Consider the following 14,136-nt stretch of genomic DNA (forward strand, 5'->3'; position numbering starts at 1 on the left):
AAGGGTGGAGCAGAGAAAGGCAGAGGGTGGGGAGCACAGCCAAGAATAAAGATCCCATCTTCATAGGAGGGTATATAGGGATTATAAGAGATTTATCAGGTTGTCATTTGTGAAGGGGTGAGAGGGAGGACAATTCCCATCTGAGTTGTGAAAAATGCCTCTTACCTGAAGACAAAATAATTTATTTTTGTTTTCCTGGGCTGAAGGTGTCATTGAGCTTTAAAAGTTAAAAAAGTGTGTAGATATATTAAACTTGCATAGAAAACGAGCCTTAAACCCTCATCCACAAGGAGACCTGAATTTGGGTGAAGGAAACTATATGGTTTTTTTTAGTGGTATGTACAAGAGAAAGACACTTCACTTTTTGAAGTGGATTTTTTTTCCCAATAAAAAATGTGTCCTCTTGTGCTAGAGAAGTTTTGTTCTCCATTACAATGATTTTAACATTGTGGCTGTAGTCTGAACAATTTATCTTATGCAGCAACCACCTAGGAATAATTAACCCAAATTAATCCACATCCTTTTTCTGTGCCTTTTATAATGTCTGTTTGGTATGTTTGATAGTTAACATGACAAACAGTTATTTCAGAAAAACGTCATTAGAAAGTTCTAAAATGTATAATATAAAATAAAATAAAGTATCAGCTTCCCCTGGACTCAAGTAGCAGAAATAAAGGATTCCTTTATGCCCCAGTGGGTGCTTATCTAGTGATAATTTGGTTTTCGCCAGGTGTGTGTCTGGAGATATCAGATATAATCAGGCAGCTCCCCATGAGTTTCCCTAACCTGCTGCATTGTAATGACTGTGTAATTTCCCCCCTCCTTATCCAGTTAATTCTGCAGCTTCTCACACATGCTGCAATTTGAGTCACCGTGGGGTAAATGTGTGTTTTCCCTGGTGCTGGTGGGGTGCAATCATCCCCAGCCTGTGGGAGCAATCGCTCCAGCAAAGCGTCCTTGAGTTCGTGTCAGTGGGTGGAAAGCAGGGGAGTGACCCGATGGATTCTGGGCTGGGATGTGCCGTGCAGAGCACTGGACTCTGGGGGTCAGCACAGCCAAATAAATGAGCACAAGCCTGGCTAGCAAGAGACATTCTCAGTGCAGGGTGACTTCCTGAAAACAGCAATTTTTTTGGAGGAAAAATTACTATTTTCTTCTCAAGAGGTGCAACATCTTACGCTGCATTTTGCAGGTAGATTTGGATCAAATGCCCTGCGACAGAAACCCTTCCTGCTCTGTTGTTCAGCTTCATCATGTCTGAGCCCCTCAGTTGTTGACATACATTAAAAACTAAGCTGCAGACAAGAAGCTGGAGTTTTTAAGGGACATTTTTTTTTAAGCCACATACTTTGCCATCTCTTTTCTAGCATGAGGTGTCTGAAGCAGCAGTGAGCTGAGCCCCAGCTGCTGGGAGGGGGAAGTCTTTAAGTTGATCTTAGGGGTAAAACCTGTGTACTGTGGAGTTGTAGCATTATTAAGTTGATATTGATTGCCTGTGACCTCTTAGGGGTGTCCTGAACTGTGCTGTGGACTGAACTGTGTTCAGTTTTGGAAACCTCATGACAAGAAAGATGCTGAGGTGGAGGAGTGTGTCCAGAGAAGGGAATGGAGCTGGGGAAGGGTCTGGAGCACAAATCTGATGAGGAGCAGCTGAGGGAGCTGGGGGGGCTCAGCCTGGAGAAAAGGAGGCTCAGGGGGGACCTTCTGGCTCAGAGGGGAGCCAGGAGGGAATTGGGCTTTGCTCCCAGGGAACAAGGGACAGGACAAGAGGAAGCAGCCTCAGGTTGTTCCATGGAAGGTTTAGAAGGGATATTAGGGAAAATGTCTTCATGGAAAAGACTGTCAAACACTGGCACAGGCTGCCCAGGACAGTTGGAGTCACCCTTCCTGGAGGGATTTAACAGACTTGAAGATGTGGACCTGAGGACGTGGGTTAATGGTGGCCTTGGCAGTGCTGGGGGAACAGTTGGGCTTTTCCAGCCTAAACAATTCCATGATTTACCCCCCTTCACAGTCTGATTCTCTGCTAATTCTAACCTCCTCAAAAAACTCAAAGTAGTCATCCCCTACTGACAGAGAAAAGAAAAAGGAGGTTGAGCCTGTCTCTCCATCAGGGACATGCCATGGATGCCTGGGAAAAATTTGGTCTTTTGCCTCCTGTATATGCAGGATTGAATCCTGCCAAAGCCTGTGCTGGCTCCTGGGTTGCAGGTGACAAGGAAAGGTGAGTGAATGCTGCTCTCCATCTGCTGAGTTCTGGGCTTCAAATCTAATGGAAGCAACATTTAAATTTCCAGTCTCAGTGACATTACCTACAAACTATTCAGCTCTGTAAGCAGCATTCTGGAGGTCAGAGAGTGGGATTTGGTTGGGTGTGTACAGGTGGTTGCAGGGCAAATAATTAGTCTTGGTGGAAACCAGAGCCCCTTATTTGTTTCACTCTGCCTTCTACCTTGAGGCTTTTTGATCTGAAACTCAAGAAATGAGGCCCGAGAGGTTGTTGGCATCTCCCTTTTCTATCATAACCCGGAGTGAGCATTGCCCAGGAAGGGACTGATTGCCTGTGCTGTCACTGCCTTGCTGATGAACCAGAAAAGCTTCTATTAGCTTATGGAAATGAGAGTTAGACTTACACAAAAGCTTGACACCATGCCATGTTTTTAATTAGGTTTTTTTTTTTTTAAAAGATATGTGAGATGAGACACGCACACGCCACCGGCTCTTAACGTGGCTGGTAAGGAGCAGGTCCTCGCTTCTGAAATCCGTGTCTTTTTGCAGTTATCTCATTTTATAATTGCCATTTAAACAAATCAGGAGCAGATTCCTCTAATTCTGCTCTCCCTAGAAAATACCTTTTCCTCTTCAGTTTCCCTGTCACATTTAATGAGAGATTGTCTGGTTTTGATCCCAAGGAAATGTAAAAGCAACAGGTAGAATCAGGATCAGCTACTTTATATGCTGTACATCAGGCAGTTTTAGTACTAATTGAGCCCTTTCAATTAAATATTTTTCCTTGACATTTGTTATCTTATGAAGCTACAACTGACTCCCCAAATCCTGTGATTTATGGATGGCATTATTAGAGGAGCCTGGTCTCATCATGGCTTCTTGAGGCAATCACTAACTTTCTGAAGCCCTTTTTTTTTTCTCTGTGTGTCAGAAAGCAGCTTTACAGGAAATGTGGTAAAAAAAAAAAGTAACCTTCTCCATTGTCTGATCACCTTAAAATATCCCCTAAACTGTTCAGGAAACTTCAGTTTCAGATTTTGACAGATTAACAGATGACAGTTTGCTTCATCACCTTTGGTAAATCCAGCTTTAATTAATTGACCTTGTAATGCTTCCTAAGTGGTCACAGGCTTCAGTATGACTTAATTTAATTTAATTTGCTGGGCATGATTCTGCAGTCATGAAGTCCAGAGCCAAACCCTGTTCTCATCTCTGTTGCAGCAGTGCCAGCCCACCACCAGTCACTCAGAAGTGTCATTAAAAGCTGGTCCAAAGCCCAGATCAAAGCAGTGTAAGGATAGCAGGAGGCTTCACAAGCACTCCATGTGACTGCAAATTTGTAAATAGCTGAGAAGTCAGGATTATTTATTTATTTGTTTATTTATTTTTAAGGAAAAAGGGAAATTCCCTGTAGGAGTCAAGCCTGGTATAGGATGCCACCTGGATGCCACCTTGCTGAGGAGCTGAGAGCTTGAGCACATCAGCACAGCTCACTCCTCCCTATCTGAGTTAAATGCTGTCCCCAACCAGCCATGAGAAACCCCCAAAAGACCCTGAGAAAGTGCTGGTTTGTAACATGGCAAGTGTCTGAGGTTGGCTTTCCAAAGGGATGGAGAGGAAAACAACCATAACCAAGTGGTGGGACACCTTTGAATTGCCAGATTCTGTCTCTGTTGTGCCTTTTTCAGAATTCAGTATCATTTGAATTATCTTTCTTCTCTAAAACAGGTATTATAAACTTAAAATAATACCTACAAATCTCCCTTTCATCCAATACATTTCCAGTTCCACTTCCCATCCTGTATCTGTGCTCCAGTGTCCAGAGAGACACTTCTCCTGCTCTTCTAGTGCAACTCATACTTGTCCTGTTGAATGAAGCTGTAGCTTAAAAGTACACAGAGATGTGCAAAGCATAAGCTGTACAAATGTTAGCACTTGAGTTTGAAGGCCAATATTAAATTGGCCTGCCTGTATTTGCATGTGTATTTACTTAATTCCTTTCTTTACCAAATATATTCAGTATGGCAGGGCAATGTCTCTCTGCTGTATCACTTCTCACCTTCAAGTGGTGTTGCATTAATCTCTACCTGTTGCCAAAGATGTCTATTTACTAAGAGACTGAAATACTGTGTTTATAGCACAACATTTAATTAAGTAATCAAACAAACAAAAAAAAACAAAATAAAAATCCCTGTGCTTGATACCTGAGCTGTTCTGGTCACTGTGCCTCCAGCTGGAACATGTACAGGTATTTTTATAAACTGTGTGCTTGTTCTTCTTCATGGTCACAAAGCACAGGAATGTTCTGTGTGGCAGTGAAATGGTTTGATCATGTTCTGTTCACACACTACCTTTTTCTTCTGATGGTGCTGCTGTACTGGAGTTTTTATAAGCTGATACAGGAGCAGGTTGAGACTCTTCATTTTTCTGTGATAGTTCTTGAAGGGCATCTGGAAGGGTAGGGGAGGGTGGGGGAATCTCATCAAAGCCACGCTCTGCAAGCAGGTGCTATTCAGTGTTTCAAAGATAAATGGTGTGACACCCTGTTTTACTCAGTCATAGCTATAATGAATGATAATTTGATGAGCTTACCCTGGAAGGGTTGGAAGGACTGTGCCAGCATTGATGTGATGACTTTGCTGTGTCTGGATTCATGACCTGTGTCACTTGGACAGAGCTCCTCTGGAGCTCATCACCTCCATGGTTTCCATCCTCCCCTTCCCTCTGTCTGTCTGTCTGTCTGTCTGTCTGATCTCTTGGACACCTTCCAGAGGGGTTTATTTAAAACAGTAACAGTGGGATTGGAAGATGGGGGAATCACGTGCAGCCTGGCAATGCGAGGCACTGCCAAGAACAACTGTGGGATCAGAAGAGACAGGTTGCTTACAAGGCCCTGACTAACAGGAGGATTAGCCAACTCAGCTGCTGACAGCAGTGTTTCAGCAAGCAAAACTCTCCCCCCAGGGGCCAAGCAGCCCCTACAGCAGCAGATCCCAGCTTTTCCAGCCGTGCAGGAAGGATGCTCACCCAGCCATGCCCTGGCAAAGCTCTCCTTCAGGGTCCATCTCAAGGCAGTTCACTATGCTCGGCATGTACTGAAATTGCAATCAAACAATTAAGTACTAATATTAGTTTAATTTAACTATTACCCGAATATTTCAAGGATTCAAAGGAAAAATTAATTTTTTCATCCTCATGGTGTAATATTGCTTCTCCAAAGTCTTCAGAGCAGAGAAGGGAAAACCTCACCAAGACTGTAAATATTGCTAAATTCTGCCTTTAACCATGCAATGTTTTAGCACACAGAGGATGAAATTAATGAATCTGATGATAATGAAGGTATAACTGAACAAGATGAGTGTTATGCCTAAAGGTTAATTATCAAGTAATTCAAGGGAGGCTGCTGTTATAAGATTAAGATTTGTGTGATAGTATTTTTTACCTTTATATGAACCAAAATCCAACACTTAATAAAGGAACAGCAAATTAAATAAGAGGAAAAGAGAACACAATGAGATTCCCCCCTGCTCCATATCTTTTGCAGAGCAGGTAGATCTGGTTAGCTGCATTTGTTGCCCAGAAAAACTTGGTGTTTCTGTGACCTGAAACCAAAGAGGGGATTCTTGGGGAAGGTGGGATCCTGCCAAGGCAGATGAATGGATGGTGTTTGGAGGTGTCATCCTTGGTACAGGGCACAGCAGCAGTGATGGGGAGAGCCTGGGTGGGAGCTGCAGGCTCTTGGTCAGCAGCTCCATGTGAATTTTAGTGAAACCAGGAAAGTTCCCACTGATGGTAAGCCAAGCTCAGTGCCCTGGAGTGAAGCACTGCAAGTACTTCCCATTCCCTCTATTCTCCACCTGTATCCTTTGGAAGAAGCCAAAAGTAGGGCAGGAGTGGAGATGTCTGAAAGTAGGGAGTTTGTGAGAGAAAGGCTCAGCAAAGGAAGAGAAATGGAGCTGTTTACTGTGAAAGGTGGTGGTTCTGGAAGCTGCAGGCTTGGTTTGGGCTGTCCCTGGAGGCACCTGGTACCTCAGCTATGAACGAGGCAGAAATCTGCATGCACTTCCAATTTCTAGGAGCTCACACTCGAGCTAATTTCACAGTGCTGGAATATCCATTTGGAGTTTAATAGAAATGCGGTTTGAAGGCTGGGAGGAGAGACGTCAGTCTGCAGTGTAGTCACTGTTCCTGTAACACCGAGTTAGTCAAGGATTATCCCGGCCGTTTAAAGAGACTGAATCCATCAGCGGACCGAGGCTTCTTCCACCACAAGATGGCATCAGTTTTGCAGAGATAGGCTTGCAAAGGACCTTTTTAGGCTGGAGACGAGAGTGGCTTTAAGATAAAAACATTTTAAAACGAATAGCAGACTGGTACGAACCAATCGTTTGTCACACAGGTGTCTCTCAGAAAATTGTGTTACCTAAAAGCTTATTTTGGATGCACAAAATGAAGCCACCCCTGATCCGATTAGCCAGTGCAGCTGCTGGTTGTGATACTACAGGCATGAACAAATTTTTGCTTGCAAATGCTTTTTTTGCTGTTTGTACACACCAGATCGAAGTGGGTTTATATTTCCCTCACAGGCCTCCTAAAGCCTATCAGTTGCTTGTTGTAAGCTAGCAACAATATTTACCCTTGTTTAACTCTCGCCTAATGTGTTCTAAAGGTCTTTATTGCTGTTTGCTTTATGGAATTCCTCATTTAGATGCTTGATGCTTCACATATATATTTTCTCAGTCCTTTTTCAGGGCTCTATTTTGACTCTGCGTGGCCTCATAAAAGTTTGCTTACAGTAAAATCCCTCTAAATAGTCATGCTGCCTCATAAATCTCTGAACAATCATCAGCTGGCCTGGAATTTATACTAATTCAGGTAATTTTGTAGTTGCTATTATAAATCCAGTAGTAATCTACTGGTAAACTCAGGATACCTTGGTACTTCTTGGTCTTCTCTTTTTGGAGGTTTTTAGAAGAAGTCACAGGCTTTCATGTCTTCTGATAGAAAGTGAATAGTCTTGGTAGCCCTTCCAGTCCAAGCAGTGCGTGAAGCAACGCAGAGTCTCCATTTAATTGCACCATAAAGTGCCTGTTCTTCTGTTCCTCTGGCAGCTCTCAAGTTATTTCTGCAGCATGAAGTGCTTTTGTAAGTGCCATTGTCACAGTGATGGCTGTGCTTGATCTTGCGTTTACTTCACACGTGAAATTCCGCTGCAGTCCGTGGGTATTTGAGCCAGCAGGCTTCCCAGCCTGGGCTGTGGTTGCTGTTTATGACACTATTCAGCCCCCTGAAAAACAAACCCAAAAGATATTGCTGGACTTGATGTGTCTTATCATGGCTGATACCGGAGGGTTAAACAAGATTAGAGAGAGGTGAAGAAGGGCTTTATCGAAACACAGCCACTCGGGAACACTTACACCCTGACTCCACAATTAATTTTATCTAGATGGGTCCCTGACAAAATTGCCAGATTAGCAGTTCAAAATGACCAGGAGGTGGTTGTATCCACAGAGCAGCCTGATGGCTGCTAATGGAGGAGTTAATTACTGAGGAGTTCGCACTGAGAAGCACTCCAAGAGCCGAGGCACTGGGGGGGATTTCAGGCTGTTCTCAAAACGTTTCATCTCCTCACCATTTTGCATCGAGGGAGCATCAAAGCAGTGACCATCAAAGCAGTGACAGGACTGCCACACTAAGGCAAACCAGGTTTTTCTAGCCCAGAGTTGCCTGTCTCAGCACAGCCTGCTTGGGGTGTTGACTGTTTTTCCCATTTTCTGCAGAACACGATGGGGGATTAAGCTGTGGTGGCTTTCTCTTAACCTGCAGCTACCAATCCCCCATGGTCTCTTCTGGGTCTAACCCTGCTGGCCCAGGAGCACTTGCTCGAGAGAAGAAAATGTTCATTTCTGGTTCCTGCTACCCTCCTTCCTGCAAGCAGAAATGTTTCTTTTCACTTTTTTAAACTCCCCAGGAGGTTTTTTTTTGTCTTTCGATCTCAGAAATGTTTGACAACTCATGTTACCAACCTTTTGTTTGAAATGTGCTGGAAATAGTTCTATTATTTCGCCTTCAAAACTACCTTCCTTTCATAGTTCATTTTAACTTCTTAATCATACAGATGTAGCATATCATTATAACATTTTTGCTCAACATGTCCACTTAATGGCTTTTTACTCTTTTTAGTTCAAGGCACTTCTTAATTAATCCTTCATCAATTTATTTTAAACATTTCTTTCCTCTACTTCTTTGGAAAAGTAGATAAGAAAATAAAAAGGCAAACGATATAACTGCAGACCTGGTATTTTTGGCATCAAAGCTCCTTAGCAGAAAACCTGCAGGACTGCAGAGCGTGGTGTATGAAGGCAACATCTCTGGCAACTTTGCACATGTTTTAGACACAGTTTGGGAGAAATTTGGAGCTGTGGTATAAGGCAGGGTAGGTAATTTGACTCTTCCCCCTCTAAACATTCAGCTTTTTTTTTCTTTTCTCTTTTCTTTTTTTTTCCCCCACTCTATTTGGATAGCTATACTCTCATACATAATGTATTCCTAAAATTGTATTCACGTTTGAGCTTGCAGAACATGGTCCCCTGAGTTGGAATCAATGCTGCTTACAACCAAATAATCCAATGGGTTACCCCCTGTGTGGGAGATGCTGGGGGTATGGGAACAAATTTCCTCCAGACCTGGGGGAGTGAAGCAGCGCTTTGAAAACAGTGAGAGGATTCCTGGAAGTGTTTCTGGGCTTCAGAGAAGGAAAAGAGCAGCCTGATCAAGCTTGAGCAATGCATTTGCAGCATGGAAATGTGCAGAGAAGGGAAAGGGGCTCCTTGCTGAGGGAGAGGATCCAGAGTCCTGACAGATTGGGAGTTCAAGCTTGAAACCAGAGGAACTGATGGCATTACCTATCTAGAAATTAAATTAATACTGGATTAGATGGAATTCAAAGGATTTGAACCCAAATGTACTTAGAAGTCCAGTCCTCCTTCAAAGTCTCCACAGCCAGGAGAGGCTTGTGCAGTTTTTGGGGGGATACCCTGTTGGGTGTGACAAGGGTTGCACACGTGGTGCTGGCACCGCTGTCTCCGAGGAGCCCACCCAGAATCTCCTTAAGAAAGTAGAGGAGAGCTATTAACAGATCCCCTTCTACCAACCCTTCACCAGTTTGCTGGAGATGCTGTTGCTCTGGTGGAATTGTTGTGATGTTTTTCTCTGTTGTGGGTGAGGAAGAAAAGCTTTTTCATCCAACGAGAGGATGTTTCCTTGCTAATTAGCAAGGGGCTTGGCCAGTCTGTAAGTTCTTGGAACTGACTTTAAAGCGAGAGATAGGCATATGGTTGTGATTATTTTATGCCAGCATTATTTTGTAATGGGATTGTTGGCAGAAGCTGTTATTGGGAGTTTTCCCTGGATTAATTTAAACTGAGGCTCATCAAATTAAATTGAACTAAGGGATGAGGCACTCTGAGGTCAATACCCTTCCTCTGCTCCCTGTCCCACGTCCAGCGTGGATCTCTGAGGCCCTTGGCCAGGAGCCCTGCTCCAGGCTTGGCAAAGTTTTCTCTATTTGTGAGAACAAAGCTGTAGTGAGCCCGGAGCAGTCCCCTCAGACTGGCAGCATGCACAGAGCAGGCAACAGATGCTGCTATTTTTTGTAAACCCAAAACCTAATTATGCTTGCAGCAGTCCCAGAAGTCAGGGGGGAAAAAAAAAGCTCCCTCCAACCTGATTTATGGATTCCAGTCATCACTGCTGGGTTTTAAAGCAGTAGAATTTGTTTTTCAGTGATGCTCCCCCTCCTCAACCTCAGGAAAGCGGGCAGGAGTGTTACCTGAGCAGGGATGATGGTGAGTTTGGTGCCTTCCCACAGCAGGGCTGTGTGTTGGGGCTCTCCACATCGCCAGTGGGAAGCTGAATTCTCACAGAGAACTTGGCATTTAGCAGACATGCAGGTGTGGACCCAACAGCTTCATTTGGTAAGTGTTTAGGGCTGATGAAGTTGCTTCTGAAGTGCTTTTAGGGATATCTGTCATATTAGAATGTCAAAATCCACTGTGAATCTGCACAGCTTATTCTTTTTGCTGTTTCTCAACAGGTATTTCTTTTTTTCATTTATATTGAACAGACACTTTACTCTTATCACAGTACCTGCCCTGCAAGCCTGGATAGCTGGAGTACCTCGACCCATTTCTGATCCAGCCTTCCAGGGACTCAGAGCCAGAAATACAAAAACTGCCTTTCACAAAACCAGAAATTATAAAGTGAAGAGCATTTTTTTTCCCCATCAGGATACAATTTGTGTGCCCCTGAAGCAGGAGAAAAACCGCACAGAGACAAGGCGTTTCCCCCCTCTCTTGAAAGGGCTTTTTACCTCTGATATGCTTTCAGTTCAACTGGACCAACAGCCTGTGGCAGCTTTTAGACACTTCTGTGTCTCTGCAGATCTCATTTTAGGTGCAGAAGAATGCTAACAGATTTTTTTTTTTGCTTGTCAAGACTAAAAGATTTATATTCTGCACTCTGCTTGCGGACGATGGAGAGATGTTACAGCCTGCAGACAAGTTTGTTTGAATTGTGCTTGCAGCAGGGATTAGCAACAAGTAGAAAGTAAAACAGTCCCTTTGGGTGTAGATGAGGTGAAGGGGTGTGGAAATAGGGCTCTGAGGGGTAGCTGGGGGTGCCTCTGTGTGCTGGGGATGTCTGAAAGCCCCCAGGATGGCTGGGGCATTTCCTCCAGCATGGGCTGGATCTGGAGGCAACAGCAAACAACGGCTTCTGATATGAGCACTTCTGGCTCAGCCTCCTGTTCCTTTGGAGGATTTCAGACCCTGGGGAACTGGAATCACTCAGATGTAGCTGAGGCAGGGACTGATGTTGGAGGGTATCAGCAGTTTGTAGGGGGTGAGCTCTGCTTGGGGTTAACAAACACTCCGTGGTGACTTGGAACCTGCTCCTTAGGTGTCTGTCTGCCCAGGAAAGCTCTGGGTGTGTGGCTGTGTCTATGGCAGTGCCGTGGTTTGGATGACAGTGTGCTTTTGAAGCGATCCCCCTGCCTGTCCCCGTTCCTTTTGCCTTGGTTTGCATTGCAGAGACATCTCCAGGAGCAGAATCCCTTCAAATAAACCCAACTGGCACATGTAGTGGGAATCTGCTCCAATGCTAACATGCATTCAGAGAAGGGCTGCTCTGTCACAACCTCTGGAACATCTGTGGCTGGTCCATTCCCCTGCAGCAGCTGTTCCACACTGCCTGTCCCACCACAGAGCATCTCCTTAGCTACAGCCCTGGCACAGCTGAAGTAAAACTGATGCTGAGACATCAGTCGGACAAAGCAGGATCAGTCTTTTTAGTACCCTGGCATGATTTGTTACAGCTGAGTCCTTCCAGCAAATCCTGAAGATTTTCAGCAGCTATAAGCTTTTTATAGCAAATCAGATTTTCCCGTCTGGTTGACTGGTTATAAACACACATTTCTCAAGTTGGCTTGTTACGCCGTGTCAGTATTAAAAAGAAAACCCACGATGAGCAGTGGAGTGTTCATCTGTGTCTGCTTCTGATGACTTACGCCTCCTGCAAATGAACACAAATAACCAAGGAAAATCAGTTTGCATGTGAAATCCCAAAGACAAAAACTCGAGCAAAGCAAAGCAACAGGTTGGCCTGTTGACAGGAAGCAGCCCTGGAAGCAGGCTGACCGTGGTTGCTGCTCTGAGACAAGCATTTTGGAGCAATAAAGAGCTTATGGAACATTAATAGGGAGCTGCCTGGATTCCAGGAGTGCCACCATCCAACCATCAGGGTGGTGTTGATGCCTTTCAGCATCTGTGTTCAAAAGGATCGATCCAGACCTTCAGTGTAAGCCCTCACCCAGGGATAAGCAACTAATTAATTTTCCTCATTTCTCCTGAATCTAGGTGGTTTGAGAAACATCTTATTGATTGCGGTTTTGATAAGTTAAATTTGTGTTTCGTGTGCTGTGACCATAAGGAGAAGGGTTAGCCATTGAGGGCTGCTGTGGGTGGCAGCCTGTTGCTGCTCGTGGAGTCTGGGAAGAGAGGAGTGCCCCACTTAGTGCTCCCTTCTACTTGTTGGCATTTTTATTGCTTTCATGCTTTACTGCAGGTATTTTGGATGGATTCAGTGATCACAGCTACACAGACTCTGAAGCAGTTTTTTGCCTTTAAAATCTAGCAGTGTAGCTGCACTACAGTCACAGCAGATTTAGGAGATCTCAACACCAGTCTGAGATACAGCCCAGACACAGACATAGACCAAAGCAGATTTACAACTAAATCCCACTGTGTTCCATACAACTGTGAATTTTTCCAGTTGAAGGTATGGAAAAGATACAGCTGTCTGTCTGACTGGTGCAGTGCAAGTGGGGAAGAGCCTGGGTTTGGTTTGGTCTGGTTTAGGTGGTCTACGTGCCTAATCTGCAGGTGAGAGTTGTGTGTGATTTTTGGACCGTGTGAAGCAGAGAACCTTAGACACTCTAACTCAATTTATTGGAAAAACCCTCATTATTTCCACAAGGCAATGAAATGAACTGAATGAACAATTCACATTTAAACCTCTGTCCTCCCCATCCCCACTCTGTGCAAGAGAGAAATCCGGAGGAATTCGAGGAAGATGTGATCTGGCAGGGAAAGGCTTCTGGCCAGCAGCCACGCTTTAGGGTTATCACCTGTAGGATGTGAAATGCCAAAGGGAGGGACTGTCACTTATAATGTGGAATTTTGACAGGGGAATACCCTGTGCAGCACAGACAACTCTTTCCATGGGGCCTTTCAGGCTGCTCGGCAGTTATGAGCATTTTATAGCAAGTCAAACTTCTTCACCCATCTGCTTGTCTGCTTATGAAAATGAGTCCCTCTGGTGCTCTTGTTACATTTCATTACTGTAAAATAAAATCAAAAGTCAACACACCTTGCCCGCTGGTTTAGTCACCTGTGTCAGCTTTTGATGGAGTGCATCTCCTGTCAGACACACACACAGATGCTCTGGACATAAATATCACCCCCTGTTACAGCTTCCAGGACTCCAATAACCAAATCAACTTCATTAATGATGAGTGTAAGGGTAATGCTTTACAGACACTGTGGATATCCAATAAATCTCGTGTGGTAACATCATCTGCACTCCCTCTTCAGTGCTGTTGGGTTGGTCCACTCCTCATGGGGGAAAGAGGAGCACAGCAGTCCTGATCTCCAGGGACAGCCTAAATTGTTTGCTCCAATTTTGTCTCATTGTCTTTAAGGTCTTAAAAATTAAGAACACGTTTTATTGGGCTGTGTATAAACAGACAGCTCCCAGTGGGAAAGTTAATTAAAATAGCCAGTGCCTCATGTTACCAACCATCTGAGTAGGGCTCAGTGCTCTCTGTTCTGTGGCCTCCTGAGCATCATTCAGGTACAGATGCAGGTCCATACAGACAGTGAGGCTTAAGATACTCTCAGTTGTAGGTTTATCCTGTGGTAAAAGAAAATATTGTTTATTGGAAAGATAAAAATGTCTGGGGTCTAGCTCAATACTGTGCTAAAGAATAAGACACAACTAGTGAAACTGTGACTCAGATTAAATACTAATCCCTTCCCCTCTCCTTTTTCCTTTCTCTTTCCCTGTATTGAATTATTTTCAAGTTTCCAGGCCCACTTGCTTGAGGTTAAAGGGGTTCAATTTCCTTTTGGTTTTTCTTTCTGTGCCTTTCCATCAACTTAATGGTTTTCCTTTTTATTTTCCTTCCTTTGCTGGCATTTCCTTGGCTGGTCAGTGGCTAAAGTGGATTGTTGAGAACTGATTTTTACAGCTTTTTACGTAGGCACCAATATCCACTCACACTGGCTTCAAATCCATACTCTGCCTCCCTATAATTCCTTGTCATCTTACTTGGGAACAGTGTCCTCTGCA

Source organism: Myiozetetes cayanensis, unplaced genomic scaffold (genome assembly GCF_022539395.1).
Source record: "Myiozetetes cayanensis isolate MyiCay16 unplaced genomic scaffold, myiCay2020 scf17, whole genome shotgun sequence".
NCBI classification, from domain to species: domain Eukaryota; kingdom Metazoa; phylum Chordata; class Aves; order Passeriformes; family Tyrannidae; genus Myiozetetes; species Myiozetetes cayanensis.